Genomic DNA, 11,023 nt, shown 5'->3' on the forward strand with positions numbered 1-11,023 from the left:
CGGCCCACGCCCGTGTCGCACGGTCGTGTCTCGCTTCGTTCACTTCTCCCACGCCCGTGTACATAGGTCCACGTCCGTGTTAGCTTGACAAGTTCGCCCATGGATGACACGCTCGTGCTAGTTTGACAGGTTAGCCCACAGTTTCGAGGCACGGGCGTGTCGAACACTTGTGTTGTTTTGGCAGGTTTGCCCACGGCCATGTTGCACGGCCGTGACGACTTTATCGCTTCCCGTGTTAGAAAAATTTTGCCCTGTTTTCACACGGTCTAAGGCACGCCCGTGTGCCTGGCTGTGTGGTATTTAGAGAATCTGTGTACCATGATTTGGTTAGTACGTTAGATGTTAAAAACTCAAATTTAAAGAAATTAATACTGTTAGTGCTCGGGTTGCCTCCCGAGAAGTGCTTATTTATAGTCTAATCTTGACTTACTTCTCTGGTGCGTGATCATGGTGAATCAAGAAGTTTACACTTCTCATCCGTGCTATCAATTTTATCAACATAAGGTTTAAGACGAGTATCATTTACCTTGAATGTGCCAAAATTTGAAGTGGTTTACCTCAATCGTACCGTATGAAAAAATACTAATTACCGTAAGAGGGGTTTCTTCATTTAGTTCAAAAGTGGCGATTCGAGGATCTGCTATATCGAGTAGTACTTTGTCTCCAACTTTAAGTTGATTTTTGGAGGAATTAAGCTCATCATGATGTGGTTTTGGTTTATCGTGTTTTCTTGATTTATGTGTCCGCCATTCATCTAGCTCCTCGATTTGTAACCTTCGTTCTTCATGGATAGGTTCTTTGTTGTTGCTTGGCTTATGCATGTTCTTCGAACCTGTTCTGCAAAGAAGGTTGCACTATATGGTTAGTTTTAGCCAAATGATTTGTACAGTCACCTTTGATTTTCGATGTGTTATTCGAATTACGGGCTTGAAGGGTGATTGTTTTGTCTCCCATACAAAGTGTGAGTTCACCTGTGCCAACATCAATAATTATTCTGGCGGTTGCTAAAGAAGGCCTTCCTAAAATTAAGGGGATGTTGCTATCCTCCTCTATGTCTAGAACAACGAAATCAACTGGGAATATAAATTTGTCGATTTTAACGAGTACATCTTCAATAATACCCCTAGGAAATCTGATAGTTTTATCTGCTAATTGAATTCTCATCCTAGTTTGTTTGGGTTTCCCTAGACCTAGTTACTTAAATAATTTGTAAGGCATAACATTGATACTAGCCCCTAAATCAGCCAACGCATAATTAAAATCTAAACTACCAATTAAAAAAGGAATTGTAAAACTCCTTGGATCTTTTAGTTTGTTAGGTAGCTTATTCTGCAGAATGGCTGAGCAGGCCGCGTTCAACTCCACATGCAATGCTTCATCAACTTCCGTTTATTTGCCAGAAGCTCCTTTAAAAACTTGACTATGTTTGGCATCTGCGAAAGGGCTTCAATAAACGGTAAGTTAATATGTAGTTTCTTTAGAAGTTTAAGGAATTTACCAAATTGTTCGTCTGAGCGGTCTTTCCTTGTCATATTGGGGTATGGCACGCGAGGTTTATATTCATTAATCATCGGCTTTGGCTCATTATGGCTGACCTCATCCTTACCTATGCTTACCCCCGTTTCTGGCCTTGATTCTACAACTAGCCCTTCTTCATCTTGAATGGCAATCGCGTTGAGTTGATCCCTTGGGTTAGATTCAGTATTGCTTGGCAGGCTACCTTGTGGTCATTTAGAAATCAACTTGGTGAGCTGTCTAATCTGAGTTTTGAGCCCCTAGATTGATGCTTGTTGATTTTTGAGTGCGGTCTCGGTATTCTAAAAACGAGTTTCTGACACTGAGATGAATTTTGTTAGCATCTCCTCAAGGTTCAATTTTTTCTCTTATTGGTAGGGTGGTTGTTGGAAGCCTAGAGGTGGTGGTCTTTGATTCCCTTGGCCTCTCCATGAAAAATTAGGGTGGTTCCTCCAACCTGCATTGTAAGTATTGCTATAGAGATTGTTTTGAGATCAAGGATTGTTACCCATGTAATTTAACTGTTTGTTCTCCATGTTGTAGCCATAAGGTGGGTATTCTGAACTGCTTGATCCACCACCATTTGCTTCCATTACATTACTGGGTGAACCTGTGAAGAACTAAGGAAACCTTCAATTTTCTTATTCAAGAATTCTATTTGATTAGAGAGCATGGTGATCGTATCGACGTTATAAACGCCGGCTGTTTTCATTGGCTTTGTCCTTATGACTTCCCACTGATAGTTATTCAGTGACATCTCTTCTATAAATTCAAAGGCATCTTCAGGTGTCTTATTATTGATGGTTCCGCTAGCAGCTGCGTCAACCGTTTTTCAAGTCGAAGGATTCAGGCCATTATGAAAGGTTTGAGCCTGTAGCCAAAACGGTAATCCCTGGTGAGGGCACCTTCTCAAGAGGTCCTTGCATCTCTCCCATGTATCGTAGAGTGTTTCTAAATACATCTGCATAAAGGAAGAAATATCACTACCTAATTTATCCATTTTAGCCGGCGAAAAATATTTTAATAAAAACTTTTCGGTCATTTGTTCCCAAGTAGTGATTGACCCCCGTGGCAATGAGTTCAATTACTGTTTAGCTTTGGTAGCGAATTTTCTTGGTTTTCAGCCATCTCCTTGGATGTGGTTGAAGTATCTCCCTCTTGCTCGTCCTCTGTGTATCTTAGGCTTCGTCTTATTTCTCTCCGATTTCTGTGAACTGTACGGTCGATCTCACCGTCAAAAAGTAGTGGTCCTGACGGGTTTCTTCTAGTCATAAACTAGAAAAACCTGTCAGAAGGAAAAAAGAGAAAAATTAGAAAAGAAAATAAAAATTTAAATTGTAATAAAAGTAAAGTGGCTAAAGTAATAAAAATCGAGTTTTCCTAATATCCTAGTTCCCTGGCAACGGTGCCAAAAACTTGATGCGTGATATTCGTAACAAGTTTTAAAGATTTATAAATGAAATGTTTTTGAAACTAACTTATTATCACGATTAAGACAAATGTACCTATCGAACAGTAGTATAGTTCAGCAAGACCGGATCGTCGAACCCAAAAGAACTACTAGTACTAGTATTTACTTCCTTTTTATTATTTAGCCAAAAATTTAAGAGGTTTGGTTGTCTAAACTAATTACTAACTAAGAATGCACAGAAAGAAAAACTTGGGAAAATACTTTTGGAAAATTCGATTGATTGAGACAATACCTAAGGACAAATCCACCTAGACTTCACTTGTTATTTGACTCTGAATCAGTCGATTTATTTATTTGACTTGATCCGTAGAAATCCCTAAGTTATATTATTATCTCTCTCGAGACTAATAACGTCTAACCTTAGGTTGAATAATTGAAATCTCTTTCTAATTAACACCCTAGAATTGCATTAACTCGACTATGGATTCCCTTATTAGGTTTCACCCGAATCTGGCAAAATCTTGTCACCCTATCTCTAGGCGCGCAATCAACTCCGCTTAATTATGACAAATTTACTTTTAGACAGGCTCTTTCCTCCTCTGAATAAGAGCTTAACTTGAATCAATATCCTGGAATATCAAAACAAGAATTAAGAACACATAATTAAGAATAAGTTAAATATTTATCATACAATTTAGATAAAAATAACAAGATCTGTCTTAGGTTTCATTCCCCTTAAGTATTTAAGGGTTTAGTTCATACTTATGAAAGAAAACATCTCAAAAGCATAAAGATAACAAAACATAAGGAAACCCAAAACTCCTGAAGGAACTTGAAGGGAGATCTCCAATCTTGATGATGAATTCGGCTCTTGAGATAGATCAATCGGCTTTCTTTGAGTAATTCCTTGCTTCTTACTCTGCATCCCCCATTCCTAAGAGCCTCCTCAAGTGTTTAAATAGGCTTTGGAATGCCTAAGAGCCCTCAAAATTAGCCTTTTTCAAACTGAACTAAACTTGGGTTCAGTAGGGACACGCCCGTGTGCGATTACTAAAGGCCATGGTCAAGGATGTTAAATATGCACAGGTGTGTGATCCACCCGTGTAAGTCGTGCTTCGATCCTGGAAAATTGACAGGACCGTGTGACATGCCCGTGTGAGGCAGTCCAGGCCGTGTTGTTTTCCCATGTGGGTCCATTTTCTCCATTTTTGGCCCGTTTCTCGTTCTTTTTACTCTCTTATGCTCTCCTAAGTATAAAACATGAAATTAAAGGATTAGGAGCATTGAATTAACCAAATCTAAGGAGAAACCATCCATAAATGCGTTAGGCATAGGGTAAAAATATGTATAAATTACGGTTTATCAAATACGTATGCATGCAATGATATTCCTTGTTGAATGATGGAAATTATTTAATTTGAATGCTTGGAATGGTTGGATTATACTTGATATTTTTTGGTACAGGAAAATGGTGAATTTGGGTGACAAATGAGGCTAGGAAATGCCTTTATTTTGTCCACATGGGTAGACACACGGGTGCGTATTTAGGTCGTGTGTGACACACAACTGAGTACATGGGCGTGTAGTTAGACTATGTGTCCTCTGCATCTTAAAAATGAGAAAAAAAATGCTCAGAATTAGGCATAAGGGCGGAGGCACGAGCATGTGTCTCAACTGTGTGGTTGAAAAGGCCTTGGATACGGGTGTGCTACATGTACATGGCCGTGTGAAAACTGCACGTCACACAGCCTAGCATACGGGCATATGACTTGGCCGTGTGACTTCAATTTCTTCATGCCTTAAAAGTTAGAGAGTTACATGGGTTAGGGACACAAGCGTGTGTAGTACACGGCCCGACCAAACGGGCATGTCCCTAGACCACACGGGCGTGTGAGCCTTGCACCTTGGACCATTTTTTTGAAATGTCGCGAAAAATTTTATGAATTTCTAACTAAGTCTCGACTTGATTCTAATGCTCGTATTGGACCTCGAGGGTTTAATTAAGGGATGTTTTAAATGATCTCGGTAAATGAATAGTAATCTATGTAAATTATTTGTAAAATGTTTTGAATGTTTTGGTATTACTCTGAAACCCTATTCCGACGACAAATACAGTTTAGAGGTGTTACAAAAGTAGATCAGATGATGACTCTGTCAAAGTTGAGTATTGGCTCTAAAATATATTAAGAGTTTTTAGAAAAATGACGTGTTCTCGATATGATTATTTGTTTATTAAAAGAAGAAGCTTATATTGGTGAGAGACTATAGAGGCTATGGTACCAGAGGAGAAAATCACTTGGGAATTTTTCCAGAGTGAGTTTAAAAAGAAATATGTTGGTAAGAGGTACTTGGATAAAAAGAAAAAGGAAATCTTTGACTTGCGACAAGAAAATCGGTCAGTAGCTGAATATGAGAGGGAGTTTGTATACCTTAGCAAATATGCTCGAGACATTGTATCAATTGAGGAGGAAATGTGTATTCGATTTGAGGAAGGAATAAATAATGAGATCAAAATGATGATTGGGGGCACATAGATACGAGAATTTGTTGTTCTGTCAGACCATGCTCAAAAGATGGAAGAGGTGTACAATAGAAAAATGCAACGGGAAAGAAGAAATAAAGAATCTTATAAGAGAAGCTCCTCCAAATCATTTACAGCATTTCCTGCTAAAAAGTTTAGAGATGATTTTAGTTGACCCACTTCAAGGCCGGATTGATCCAATAAGAATAAGACAACTCAGCAAGAATTTGGGGTAACTATTAAACCTGCAGCTCGTGTGGGTAGTGTAGAAAATGTCTCTAGGCCTAAATGAAAATATTGTGGGAAGTATCATCCGTGTGAATGTAGAAGCAAAGTGAGAGCTTGTTTTAAATGTGGAGCTACTGATCATTTCATTAAAGACTGTACTCAACTGCAAAAAGAGGAAGATGACCAAAACGAAAAGAAAATAGTCACTTCTCAAAGAAGTAAAAGCTCAGGCCAAAGCAGTGCCACTGGGGCTGCTCGTTTGAATGTAAGAGATAAAGTGCTCGGTCAGAAGCTCGGGCACCAGCACGTACATACGCTATCTGATTATGATGTTGGGCCTACACATTCATATGTTTGCATTACTTTAGCATTAGAAAAGAAATTGTCTGTTGAACCTACTGATTATGATGTTCAAGTCAATAATCCAATAGGCCAAAGTGTGGTAGTTAATCTAGTGTGTCGTGATTGTCCACTGAAAATAAAAGGCTGTGAATTCCCTGCTGATTTGATATTGCTACCCTTTCGAGAATTTGATGTTATTTTGGGAATGGATTGGTTGACGAAGCATGATGCTGTAGTGAATTGTAAGGAAAAACAGATTGATCTAAAATATCTAACAGGTGAAATGAATACTGTTGAGTTTGAGAATTTGAAAAAAATTGTCAGAATTATTTCAATTTTATCAGCTCAGAGGTTAATGCAGAAAGGTAATGAAGCATTTTTAGCTTACATTCTTGATAATAAGGATTCTGAATCAAAGTTAGAACAGTTACCAGTGGTTAATGAGTTTATTAATGTGTTTTTTGAGGAATTTCTAGATCGTGAAGTTGAGTTTGTGATTGAAGTGATTCCGGGAACAACTCTGATATCCATAACACCGTATAGAATGGCATAGGCCGAGTTAAAAGAGTTGAAGATATAGTTGCAAGAGTTATTAGACAAAGGGTTCATCAGACTAAGTATGTCACCTTAGGGTGCACCTGTCTTATTTGTAAAAAACAAAGATGGATCTTTGAGACTGTGCATTGATTACAGACAACTGAACAAGGTTACAATTAAGAATAAATATCCATTGCCACATATTGACTATTTGTTTGATCAGCTGAAATGTGCTGCAGTATTTTCGAAGATAGACCTCAGATTCGGGTATGATTAGTTAAAAGTCAAAGAATGTGATACACCAAAGTCTGCTTTTAGAACTTGGTGTGGTCATTATGAGTTCTTAGTAATGCCATTTGGTTTGACTAATGCACCTTCTGCTTTCATAGATTTAATGAATCAGATTTTCTAATTATATTTGGATAGATTTGTGGTTGTGTTTACTGATGATATACTAATCTATTCCAAGACAGAAATCGAGCATGCACAACACTAGAGAATTGTATTACAGATTTTGAAAGAAAAGCAGTTGTATGCACAGATCAGCAAATGTGAATTCTGGCTCAACGAGGTTGGATTTTTGGGTCATATTGTGACAGTTGAAGGGATTCATGTGGATCCGAGCAAAGTATTTGCAGTGGTAAATTGGAAAATTCCAAAGAATATAATGGAAATGCGAAGTTTCCTAGGATTAGCAGGATACTATAGTTGTTTTGTTAAAAATTTCTCGATGATTGCTTCATCGATGACCCGATTACTATAGAAGAATGTTGAATTTGTATGGTCTGATGAGTTTTAGTAGAGCTTTGATCAGTTAAAAAAATGTTGACAGAGGTTCCAGTTTTGACTCAGCCAGAATCTGGAATTCCATACATTGTATACAGTGATGCATCTTTCAATGGTTTGGGTTGTGTATTGATGTAGTCAGGAAAAGTAGTGGCCTATACTTCTCGGCAGTTAAAACCGCATGAAAAGAATTATCCTACATATGATCTTGAATTGGCTGCAATTGTTTTTGTTTTGAAAATTTAGAGACACTATTTATATGGTGAGAAATGTCATGTGTATACAGATCACAAGAGTTTGTATTATTTGATGACCTAGAAAGAGCTGAATTTGAGATAGAGACGGTGGTTAGAGTTGCTAAAAGATTTTGATTTGGTTATTAATTATCACCCGGGAAAGGCTAATGTGGTTGTAGATGCACTTAGTCGAAAATGGTCATTGTTTTCACTTTAGGAGATGAACGCTCATCTATTTCTTAATGAAGAGGGTTTTGTATTAGCAGAATTGAGAGCAAAACCTGTGTTTCTTCAGCGAATTTGGGAGTTGCAAGATGATAACCCGAAATTGGTGTTGGAAGGACAGACGGTTCGAGACAATTTGAGTTTAGAGCATACCATTGATGATAGCGGTGTGTTATATTATCGCAACAGAATTTGTGTTTCGAATAATTCGGGTTTGAAAAATGATATTCTTTCTGAAGCACACAGTAGCATGTATTTTATTCTTTCGAGTAGCACGAAAATGTATTGTGATTTGAAAAAAATGTATTGGTGGCCTGGTGTGAAATGGGAAATCTATAAGTTTCTTGCAAAATGTCTAATTTGTCAGCAAGTCAAAGCAGAACATCAGGTACCAACAGGTTTGTTGCAACCTGTCATGATTCCTGAGTGGAAATGTGAGCATGTCACTATGAATTTTGTGTCTGGATTACCTATGACTCCGAGAAAGAAAGATTCGATTTGGGTCATTGTGGATAGATTGACTAAGTCAGCATATTTTATCCCTATAAGAATAAACTTTTCACTTGAGAAGTTAGCAGAATTGTATATGTCTGAGATTGTAAGATTACATGGGGTTCCAACATCTATTATTTCAAATTAAGATTCGAGGTTTACATCAAGATTTTGGAGTAAATTATAGGAAGCCCTAGGTATTAAGCTAAATTTCAGCACAGCATTTCATCCTCAAACTAATGGGCAATCAGAGCAAGTAATTTAGATTTTAGAAGACATGTTGAGATGTTGTATACTCGAGTTTGGAGATAGCTGGAAAAGGTATTTACCTTTGGCTGAATTTGCTTACAACAATAGTTATCAGTCCAGCATAAAAATGGCACCATTTGAAGCTCTTTATGAAAGAAAATGTAAGACTCCATTGTATTAGTCTGAATTGAGTGAATCCAAGTTAGTTGGAGTCGACTTGATCCGAGAAATTGAAAAAAAAGTTTGAATCATCCGAGATAGTTTGAAAGCAGCTTTTGACCATCAAAAAACATATACAGATTTGAAAAGAAGAGATATAGAATTTGCGATTGGCGATCAAGTGTTCTTAAAAGTTTCACCATGGAATAAAGTATTACGGTTTGAAAGAAAAGGAAAATGAGTCCAAGATTTATTGGACCGTATGAGGTTCTTGAAAGAATTAGCCCTGTAGCTTATCGGTTAGCTCTGCCTTCAGAACTTGAAAAGATTCATAATGTGTTCCATATATCCATGTTAAGATGATACAGATCAGATCCTTCATACGTGATTCATCATATTGAAATTGAACTTCAACTGGATATGAATTATTCAGAAGAACCAGTGAAGATTTTAGCTCGAGAAGTTAAAGAACTATGAAATAAAAAAGTACCATTAGTTAAACTGTTGTGGCATCGTCATGGTTCGGAGGAGGCAATCTGGGAAACAGAAGAGTAAATAAGATCACAGTATCTGAGCTTATTCTCAGATAACAAATTTCGAGGACGAAATTTCCTAAAGGGAGAAGAGTTGTAATAGCCTAATTTTCAGTGGTGTTGGAGACAATGATTCAAGATCACTAAATCCGATGAGTAAATCTGAAAATTTAATAAATTAATATTTATGAGTCAAATGTGATTTTAGAAATATTTTTGAATTAGTGAATTTTGTAATTAAAAGAATTTATTAGGTAAATTGGGTCAAAAATGAGGTATTGAGACCTCAATTTCATAAATCGAGCCGTAATAAATATTTACGGAGTGTCATTGATTTAGAATCAAAGTTTTATTAGAAAATTTTAACGTTTTGATAGTTAATTAAATAAGAGGGACTAGATTGAAAAAGGTGCAAAACTTGCTAATTAAAGGTTAAATAGTATAAGTAATAATTAGGGGGACCAAATAGGTAATTAGACATATGGGCAATGGCTGGACGACATGTGGGAAGAAGAAATGGACAAAATTGGTGTGAACTAAGGACAAAATGGTAATTTGGTTTAAAAAAACAAGTGACCAAATTGAAAAATCTAGACATTTCTTCCTAATTCTCAGCCAATAACACCATAGGAGGTCTCCAAGAAGCTGGTTTTTCATAGTTTTACTTCATGTAAGTTTAATTTTTGATTATTTCATGTAATTTTTATGTTTTTGAGACTTTTACAACTCAGTCCAATTATTGAATTCATTAGTTTTTGATTTTATGAGTGATTGTGAAAGTTGTCATGGATAAGTGTTGGAAGTCTATGATGAATTAACATGGATTTAAAGCTTTAATTTTATTATATAATGATTTTATTAAGTGATTTTGATAGAACTTGATTTTAGGACCTAGTTGTGAAAAAGTTAAAAATTAAGGTTTGGTTCTAAAATTTTGAATATAAAAGGTTGTGTAGTTTAGTATGAAGAAATAAAGTGTTAATTAAGAAAAAATAGTTCAATTGATGGGTTAATTGATTAGGGACTAAAGTGTAAAATTTATAAAATTTTGGGTAAATGTGTAACTTTAAAAATTAAAAGGTATAAATTGTGAAGTGGAATGAGGCTGAAATATATGTGCTAATGAATGAATAATTTGGTATTATAGATCAAGAGTCCAAAGAAAATCGAGGAAGAGAGAAATTATTTGAATAGTTCCTGAGCTACAACAAATTTTACAAACTAGTCCAGGTAAGTTCGTATGGTTAAATTTTAATGTTATTTATTTAATTGATGATTGATATTTATGTTATTTGTTGAAAATAAAATTATGGCTAAACTATGTATAATGAAGTGAAAATACGAAGTGATTGGAACACAGGATTGAGTACATTTGTTCAGTGCAAGAAAAGAATTGACTGCAAAGTTTACCCAAGTAAACCGAGGTTCAGTATTTGTTGCGAACACTCGTGTTCACTTTTCGTTTAGCTCTCATGAGCTTTAGTTAACTTATATGAGTTTTTGTTTAACCCTAATGGGTTTTTGTTTAGCTCTTTTGAGCTTCTGTTTAATTGTCGTGGGTTTTCATTCAGCTCCTTTGAGCTTCCGTTCAACCCTTACGGGTTTCCATTTAGCATTTATGTGCTTTTGTGTAGCCTTCAGGCTTCTGTATATAATGTACTCATATCCGTAAGACGTTCTTTAATTTTGACAAGGTTGATAAGTGATATATGGAATTAATGTTTGAATATTTAAAGTTATTTTGATATCGATATGAAATAAGTGAATTCATCGATTGAAGTTGTGTTTG

General features: G+C 36.2%; 1 non-coding gene across 1 annotated transcript; it reads left to right on the forward strand.

The window, feature by feature from the left end:
• Positions 1–2,402: 2,402 nt before the first annotated feature.
• On the forward strand, positions 2,403–2,509 carry LOC128283341 (small nucleolar RNA R71). Its single transcript, XR_008273683.1, has one exon. It is a non-coding gene; the product is annotated as a small nucleolar RNA R71 (small nucleolar RNA).
• The last annotated feature ends 8,514 nt before the right edge of the window (positions 2,510–11,023 follow it).

This window comes from Gossypium arboreum, chromosome 10 (assembly GCF_025698485.1).
Source record: "Gossypium arboreum isolate Shixiya-1 chromosome 10, ASM2569848v2, whole genome shotgun sequence".
Lineage (NCBI taxonomy): Eukaryota > Viridiplantae > Streptophyta > Magnoliopsida > Malvales > Malvaceae > Gossypium > Gossypium arboreum.